General features: G+C 45.7%; 1 long non-coding RNA gene across 1 annotated transcript; it reads right to left on the reverse strand.

Annotated features, from left to right (window-relative positions):
- Positions 1-372: 372 nt before the first annotated feature.
- Positions 373-7978, reverse strand: LOC110310942. The gene is made up of 3 exons (XR_002379874.2): positions 7763-7978; positions 3457-3609; positions 373-426 (listed from the first exon to the last, which is right to left on the reverse strand). It is a non-coding gene; the product is annotated as an uncharacterized LOC110310942 (long non-coding RNA).
- Positions 7979-8326: the final 348 nt, after the last annotated feature.

Raw genomic sequence — 8326 nt, forward strand, 5'->3', positions numbered from 1 at the left:
AGGCTTAGGCTTTGCCACAAGGCCACAGAAACTCGATCCAGGTTCCGGTTTGTCCCCAAGACCCAAACCAGGGCCAAAATGGGGCCTAACATACCTTGGTTTCCTAAATCCTCCCAAATTCCTGGTTTTACAAAGGTTTATTACCAAACCCAGTTAAAGCCCAAAGTTTGCTGGTAGATTCAATGGGAAGAGGGTTTATCTGAAAATAATCACTGTGATCTATACAGTACAGCCAATGGTCCATCGTCTCAGCAGACAAAGCTCGGCAGGAAGAGTGGAATGTACATCTTATCCAGCCATGGACCTAATCCTCAGCACTGCATAAAGTGGGGGTGATGGCTGAGCCTGTAATCTCAGCACTTCAGAAGAGGAGGGTCATTCTTGGCTATCTGGTGAGCTGGAGATCAGCCAGGGATACAGGAGCATCTGCATAAATAAGATTTATCAATGAATATTTATGACCTATAATTTGTTAGAAAGAAACCAAAACTAACAGGTCCTTGGCATAGAGTCAACTTTGTGAGAAATTTGCAATAAATGCATCTACATGTGCCTCTTTGTCGCCTGCTCTGGAGATGACAAAGCAGAGGACAAAATCATTTGGAGATGGGGCAGAGCAGAGATGGGGGCAGGGCAGCTGCAGGTTCCCTTCAAACACCACTTTCATCTTATTGGTCACAAGTGAACACATGCATTCAGGTGGGCTTGCAATTGGCCAAACAGAAGCATGATTGCTTAAAATGCACACCTGCTAACAGCAAAAGCAGGGGTACAAAGACATCAGACTGGGACATGAGAATCCCGGGTCTGAGGCCCTAGTCTGATATAATGTGGCTCAGATCTACAATCCTTGCCAAAGACTATTTCTTGTTTTTTTGTTTGTTTGTTTTTTAATTTGCTTATTTATTATTTATATGAGTATACTATTGCTGTCTTCAGACACACCAGAAGAGAGCATCAGATCCCATTACAGATGGCTGTGAGCCACCATGTGGTTGCTCTGGAAGAGCAGTTACTGCTCTTAGCCACTGAGCCATTTTTCCAGCCCACCAAAGACTATTTCTTTACTACTGTGGCATACAATGAGTATAGTCTCTATAATGACTGAATAAAAAGTGTCTGGGATAATAATTTCTCAAGATCATCTAGGACCAAGACTCAGTTTGTGCTATGGACAGTCCAACACATATTAGGTCTTCATGGAAATGCAGAGTACTTTACCCAATTCTTTCCCCATGCGATTAGTTTATGCTCAAAACTAAATGGTCTGAACTAGCATCTACAGGATGTGACTTTTTTTTAGCATAACTGCAAAACTATAAATCTAGGAGGTCCTCCCCAAAGGCACAGAGCTTGAGAGATGGGCTCAGAAAGAACAGAGTTCCTTCCGATGTTTGATATTTCCAAGGAAACATTCGAGTATCTCTGTCAAGTTCAGTCCCACCTAAGTGAGAAATGTCGGAGTTTGTTTTTCAGCTTGGCCTGGTGTCAGTGGGACTTCAGTGGGGATTTGCTGCATGTGTTTGTTTTGTGTGGCCCTATGTGCAGTGGGTGTTCTTGGCTCTCTCCTGACTTTTGCTCACAAGAGGAGAGCCTCTTGGCTCTCTCCCGACATGAAAACCTTGGAACTGCCTACTGCAGGAATGTGGAGCCCTTCACCAGCCACAACCTGATACAGGAAACTGGATCATCGTGGAGGGCAGAGTCACAGCTGCCACCCATCCCAGGGATGCTGGAGACGGCATGCCATGGTGTTCTCTGCAGGGAAACTGTCCACACAGAGCATCCATCCTCTTTGGCCTTGTATTCTGATCGCTTCTTGGCAAGCCCTGGGGCTTATATGGGAAGCCAGGGCAGTGGCTACATCCATCACTCTATTCTCAACTGCTTGTTTTTCCTCTGGAAAGTCTACAAAACCTCTATTTGGTTTGTGTTTGGGTTTGAATCTTCTTTTTTCTCGATCATTGTTGTGTGTGCTTGCCTGGTTAGTCCTCTTGGGAGCTGTTGCCTGGGCTACAACCCATGGGCTGGTGGGAACATAACAGTGCACAGCACTGAAGAAAGGAGCTTCAGATGGGACAAGGCACCAAAATAAATGTCTCGCTGGTCCAAGTGGATCCAGAATTCGACCCCTGTAAATATAAGATTCTCAGCATTGTTCTTCAAGATCATCTGATGGAGCAAACAAGAACCTAATATTAGGGGCATCAACACCTTTCCCAATATGCTATATGACACAGAAAGTAGTGATTGCTTTGTTTTGTTTGTTTGCAGAATTCATAACATTGCAAAAATGTAATCCTTTGTATTTTGAGAGATTCATAAGTGGTCACATCAAAATCAGAGGGTTTGCCTGCTATGATGGAAAGTCTACTTCAAGTTAAAAGTTTGGACCTTGTCATACATTCATTTTCTTCTTAAAACAATCATCTGATTTCTATGCTAGGTTGTGTGGTTTGTCTAAGAGTTTTCTTCTTGCAAGACCAAAAGTCTGCAGAAGATGTGAGAAGGATCTTCAGGGAATTTGTAAACTCTACTTAAATCCTCAGGGTCATTACTTCTCACAAAGATAAATGTTTATTTAAAGAACTGATTCATTACCCAATAGGCTAGAGAATAAACATGTCAAGATCCTGACATGTCAAGGAAGTATGGATGATTAGGAGTAACAAGGAATCTGTACATGTTATTTCATGTAGTTTCAATCCCAGGTCAGTCCTGCGCCATCTTACAGTCAGGGAAACTACAGTGCACAGTAACTTGTTAGCGCTCATATGGGCAGTGCATGAGAGTTCAAGGGTTGGAAGGTTGAGTCCACCGACTGAGAAAAAGCTAGGCTCAGATACAGGAAGCAGGTGAGGGCTCCTTCAACTCTAGAGCCAATCCTGTTGGATGACTACGGCCTTCAGAAGGTATCTTGATTCATCTGTGCCTCAGATTCTTGGCAAAGTCCATAACTTAACAATAAGTCTGTCCCTCTAGCTGCTGTGTCCTGTGTCATTACTGGTGTTGTGAAGAGCTCACAGGGCACTGGGACCAGGTCAGGGAAAATCAAGTTTAAATGGGAGCAGTGATGTTAAGATAGAAATGGGTGTTGTTGGGCTGGAGAGATGGCTCAGCGTTTAAGAGCACTGACTGTTCTTATGAAGGTCCTGAGCTCAATTCTCAGCAACCACACGGTGGCTCACAACCATCTGTAATGAGATTTGATGCCCTCTTCTGGTGTGTCTGAAGACAGCTACAATGTATGTATATATAATAAATAAATATATCTTTAGAAAAAAAGAGAGAGAAAGAAATGGGTGTTGTCCACCAAGGCCCAGCTGAAGATCATGAAGTGCACCAATCTCCATTGCTCAGGGAGGTTTGAACGTCTTCTGCCACCCCCCAAAACAAGTTTTGAAATGTTTGCCACTCCATAAAGTTCTCTTGGGACCCTTACCAACCAATACCCACCCCTAATCAAGCAGGTGATGACAGTTCGGAGAGGCTAGATGCTGCAAAGGGCAAGTGCCAAATGATTTCCCATTGACGGGAGAATCTGGATCTCAGGATCCATTAGCAGAGTGAAGAGTGGGTTGTTTCTTCTTGCAGGAAGCTGATATAGTCCTTAAAAACAAGATTGGGTTCTTTTACATATGGCTCTAACCATACGTTGTGCTTTTCTTCTTCATCCGCACTTATGTAAGAAGATAACATCTCTGCATTCATTCATTCATTCATTCATTCACTTATATATGTATTCATCCAACAAAAAAGCATGTTATCATCTAACTATGTGTCTAGGACTATTCAGGTGCTGGTTTTAAATAAGGCCCACAGAGCTATACCATTTGAGGACCCATAGTCTTTGTCAGGGAGACAACCTTCTGCAAATTATAAGATGCAGGATTAACAGAGCTCTGTTAGCTGCACTGAGAAGCCGGGTGTGAGCTCAGAGCCATATTTCACTACTCAGCCCGTTATTTATTCACAGCCGACTACATGCCAGGGCACAACTCAATACAGCAAGGATATAAAAGGAAACTTCAAGAGGTTTCCCTTTCAGGAATTATCGATCTCTGGCAAAGCATCCCTCCCTTTGAAAACGTCTGTCTGCTTTCTCCAGGACCTCTGGGCATAGAAAACTCACACAGCTTTTCCATCAAATCCACATGGCCATACCTCCTCAAGCTGCGTCGAATAGGGGTTATTGAACAGCACTTAGACTGGTTACTATACCTGTCCTTTAAAAACAGACTAACCAGAGTCCTGGGCTCATAAATTCAAATCTACCCTTCCTGACACATCTCTCCCTCTCCCTCCCCCTCTCCCCTCCCCCTCCCTCTCCATCCCACCCCCCTCTCTCTCAAGGTTAAGGGCTATAGCTACCAGAGGACAAACGTTCCAGATGTGGATAAGCACTCGATATCATGAGACAGGACAGAGCTGAACAATTGACTCCTCTTCAGCCAAAACTTTCCCATTAGTGTAGGAGAACAGCACAGACTCTGATTACAGAACGAGCAAACAGGGCCTAATGGTTTTTCGATAACTGCTGCTGAGCCAGACTCCAGGCCTGTTTTGGAGAGGTCTATTTGACACTTACAGCTTGCTGGGGGAACCGAAGACCAACCAGGAAAGGGAGCCTGATTTTTCAAATGAGAATTGGGGGCGGGGGCGGGGGGAGAGGCTGGGCTGACAAATATGCAAACTAGAGACAGGAGACTTCTGCCTGAAATAGTCCAACACTGAGTAACACCTTTACCTGAAGGCCTCAGGTTTGCCATGACCGTCATGCCTTTAAGAAAAACAGCCTTCGGAGCATTTTTGACTCCTGGTTTTGCTTGGTTAGTTGGTTGGTTGGTTGGTTGGTTGGTTGGTTGGTTTGGTTCAGTTTGGTTTGGTTTAGTAGGGGGCAGGGGGTTAAAATTAACTTGAGGCTGAGTGTGGGGAAGGGTCTAAAAATCACACAGCTGCAGCTGGTTCAACCAGAGAGTGGAGCCTGGGCTTCCCATTCCCAGACCTGTGTGTTTCTAGCTCCGGGGAATCTGATGACCCTCTGACCTCTTTGGGTACCAATACTCATATAGTGTATGCTCACAGAGACACACACATGCATGTTAGTAAAATAAATAAATCTTGGGGTGGGAATATAGAATGTTAAACAACTGTTAGAAGGAAAACACTGTTCTCAGATGAAACTATGTCCTTTGGTATTTTATTAAGACTTATGTATCCCAGTGCTGCTTATACATAAGACCCTCAGAGATACGTTCTGCAAGGCAGGTTGCAGAACAGACTGCCTTCAGAGTCTCTTGGCCTGGATGTTAACTCTGGACTAAAAAGTCAATAAAATGATCAATGAAAGGCTAGCTCATTTTGGAGTATGGCACACACATTGTTTCTTCGGCCTGGTTCCCTAAATGCAAGGTCTGAGTCCAGGGTCCTCTTGTGCAGTACATCTGTCAAGAGACTGCGCTTCAAAACTGCACATGAGAAGGTGAACAGTTTCCATTGCTCCAGTTCCATACATCAGGAATCTGCCCCCATGGCAGTGCAGGCTGTGAGTCTCAACCTCTGAGCTTCTCTCTCTCTCTCTCTCGAGCAGGCAGACATCCCCTACATCTGCTCTGTGTCTCTCCTGTCCTGTCTCCATGTGACAGTTTGTATATGAGCATCCCAGGGAGAGGCACTATTAGAAGGTATGGCCTTGTTGGAGGAAGTGTGTCTCTGTGAGGATGGGCTTAAAGAGATCTTCCTCCTATCTGCCTGAGGATGCCCAGTCTGTCCCTGGCTTCCTTTGGATGAAGATGTAGAACCCTCAGCTCCTCCTGCACCATGCCTGCCTGGATGCTGCCATGTTCCTGCCTTGATGATAATGGACGGAACCTCTGAACCTGTAAGCCAGTCCCAATTAAATGTTGTCCTTTATAAGACTTGCCTTGGTCATGGTGTCTGCTCACAGTAGTAGAGCCCTAATTAAGACACTCCACTCACTCCTTATGAAAGTAGCAGTCAGGTTGGATGAAGCTAACAGGCCCACGAGGCCTTATCAGCTCTCAAATGCAGCCAGACTTGGAGTACAGGGGATCAGAACCTCAACCTCTGAATTTGAGGGGAAACATGCAACCCATGTTAGAGAGTGAGAGAAGGGGGCAGAGTGAGGTGAGGAAGAGGAAGGTAGGAGATGGTCTCCAGGGCAGGCTGCTCTCAGCCTTCAGAGTGCGTGTGAAGAGGCCTTTCCGCAGTCATCTAACCACCTAGCGTTAAGGAGGCTTGGGGTTTTGTTACTTCACAGGCTGAGGTCAGTGGGAGGGTGTTGGAGTGAGGCTTACTGGAGTACTTGTAAGAAGAGTTCAGACAGGACGGCTCCTAGGAGTTAAAGGCCTTTACCAGAGGCTGACACTGGTGTGAGTCATTTACTGCCTCAGCATTTGGAGACAGCCACCCTCACACAAGGGGAAGAGCGGGGGAGGAGGGGGTGAGACACCAGCACCATCCACAGTACACACCCAGTTCCCTGGCTCCTGGATACATAATGGATGTCACCGGCTTTATGTCTTGCATGAGTTAAAGCGGCACTTTAAGTATTAACACAGGACATATGGCCACAGGGAAAGGGGTCGTGACCTTTGTCCAGGGGAGGGGCAGGCCAGACCCTTCACATTTCTAACCCAGTGACCCAGGCCTGAATTCCTAACTTCAGTCATCACTGAATCTTTGAGCCGTGGCTCCTCATCAGCTTTGAAGTCCATCTTCTCTCTGTTCTGACCACCATTGACTTGGTCTAGGGGATCCAGCATCTTTCTCTCTTCCTGTGACCAAAGCATCACATAGACTTGGGCTCACTGCCTCTCGCCAAAGCTCGACTGAATCTCAGTTCACTCTGCTTTGGGGGAAAGCAATGATAACATTTGTCTTCTTAGTAGTGACTCCTCCATGTGGGAGGGGGGAGGTTATGTGAGAGTGAGTGTGCTTTCGTGTGTGTATGTGAGCATACGTGTGTGAGTGTGCATGTGTGTGTGCATGTATGTGTGTGTGTGTGTGTGTGTGTGTGTGAGAGAGAGAGAGAGAGAGAGAGAGAGAGAGAGAGAGAGAGAGAGAAAGAGATATCTTGGGCTGTTTTAATTTTGTCTCTATGATGAATGCATCTTGCAGGCAGGACTCGGTGACAGACTTATTAGATCAACATCTAGTGCATACTGTGCTTGCATCAGGGCTATAGGTGGCCACAGAAGGGCAGTCAGTCTCTCTAGCAATAGAGTGTAGGGGGCTTCAGTTGAAACAAACGAATAAAGCTAGAAGTGTACTGGCAGTCAGCTAAATGAATATCCTTTCTCCCATGATCGTTTTGCAAATGCTGCAATCAGGCATTCCCAGGATCCTAGTTTCAACCTTAAGCCCTGACATCCAAGGTAAACATTTAACGTTAAATTACAGTTGACCCCAACAGAATACATTAATGTTAGATAAGGGAAGAAAAATCAACAGAATCGTCTCACTTGAAGAAGTGATAGAGTTACAAACAAAGCACTGTGGTTGCTCCCAGTTTTTAACTGTGCTGTTATGTGACGAAACACTAGCATGGGAGGGCATGGTCACTTTGACCCTGCTATTTGGCTAGATAAAGCACAACCCACAGGAAATGAGCTATAGCCATGTATATCTGCTTCTTTCCCTTGACCTGAGAAGCCTCCTCTCCCACTGTATCCTGCCCTAGCTGTCCATCACTGTCCTAATCCAACGCCATCCCTTCAAACCCCAGTCTTTGCTTACTCACTCATTGTTGGTTTCTCTGCTGCAAGATCTTCCCTAGAGCCTCTCCCTGGCTCCTCTATGGCTCATTTCCATCCCTCTCTTCTGCACAGAACAGGCTGCAGAAGATCACTTGGTTCAGATGCCTGGGAAAGTCTCTGAGAGATCAGCATGGCCTTCACACAGACAGTGTGGACCTGGAGTACACAGGTAGAGAGTTTGGGAGCTGAACAGCAGTCCATTTCCTCTGTCAACACAAAAGAACAAAGATATCCTGAAGCTCCTTTAAATGCCAGTAGTCTGTGCTCTCCACGCCCGTCCTGATGTCTTTTCTAGACATCTCATCTATGTCCCTGACTCCAAACCTCACACTTCCCTTCATCTGACCTGTGACTCCTTCTTCTCTTCCCTTCCTTTGCTGCTTCTCCTCCCTCCTTTCTTTTCAGTGACTTTTTTTAAATTTTGTTATAAATTATATGCATTGGGTGAATGTATGTGAATACAGGTACCCGGGGAGGTCAAAAGAGGGTGCCAGATGTCCCTAGAAATAGAGTTATGGCTGTGTGAGCTACTAGATGTGGGTGCTGGG

This window comes from Mus caroli, chromosome 15, assembly GCF_900094665.2.
Source record: "Mus caroli chromosome 15, CAROLI_EIJ_v1.1, whole genome shotgun sequence".
In the NCBI taxonomy this organism is placed as follows: Eukaryota; Metazoa; Chordata; class Mammalia; order Rodentia; family Muridae; genus Mus; species Mus caroli.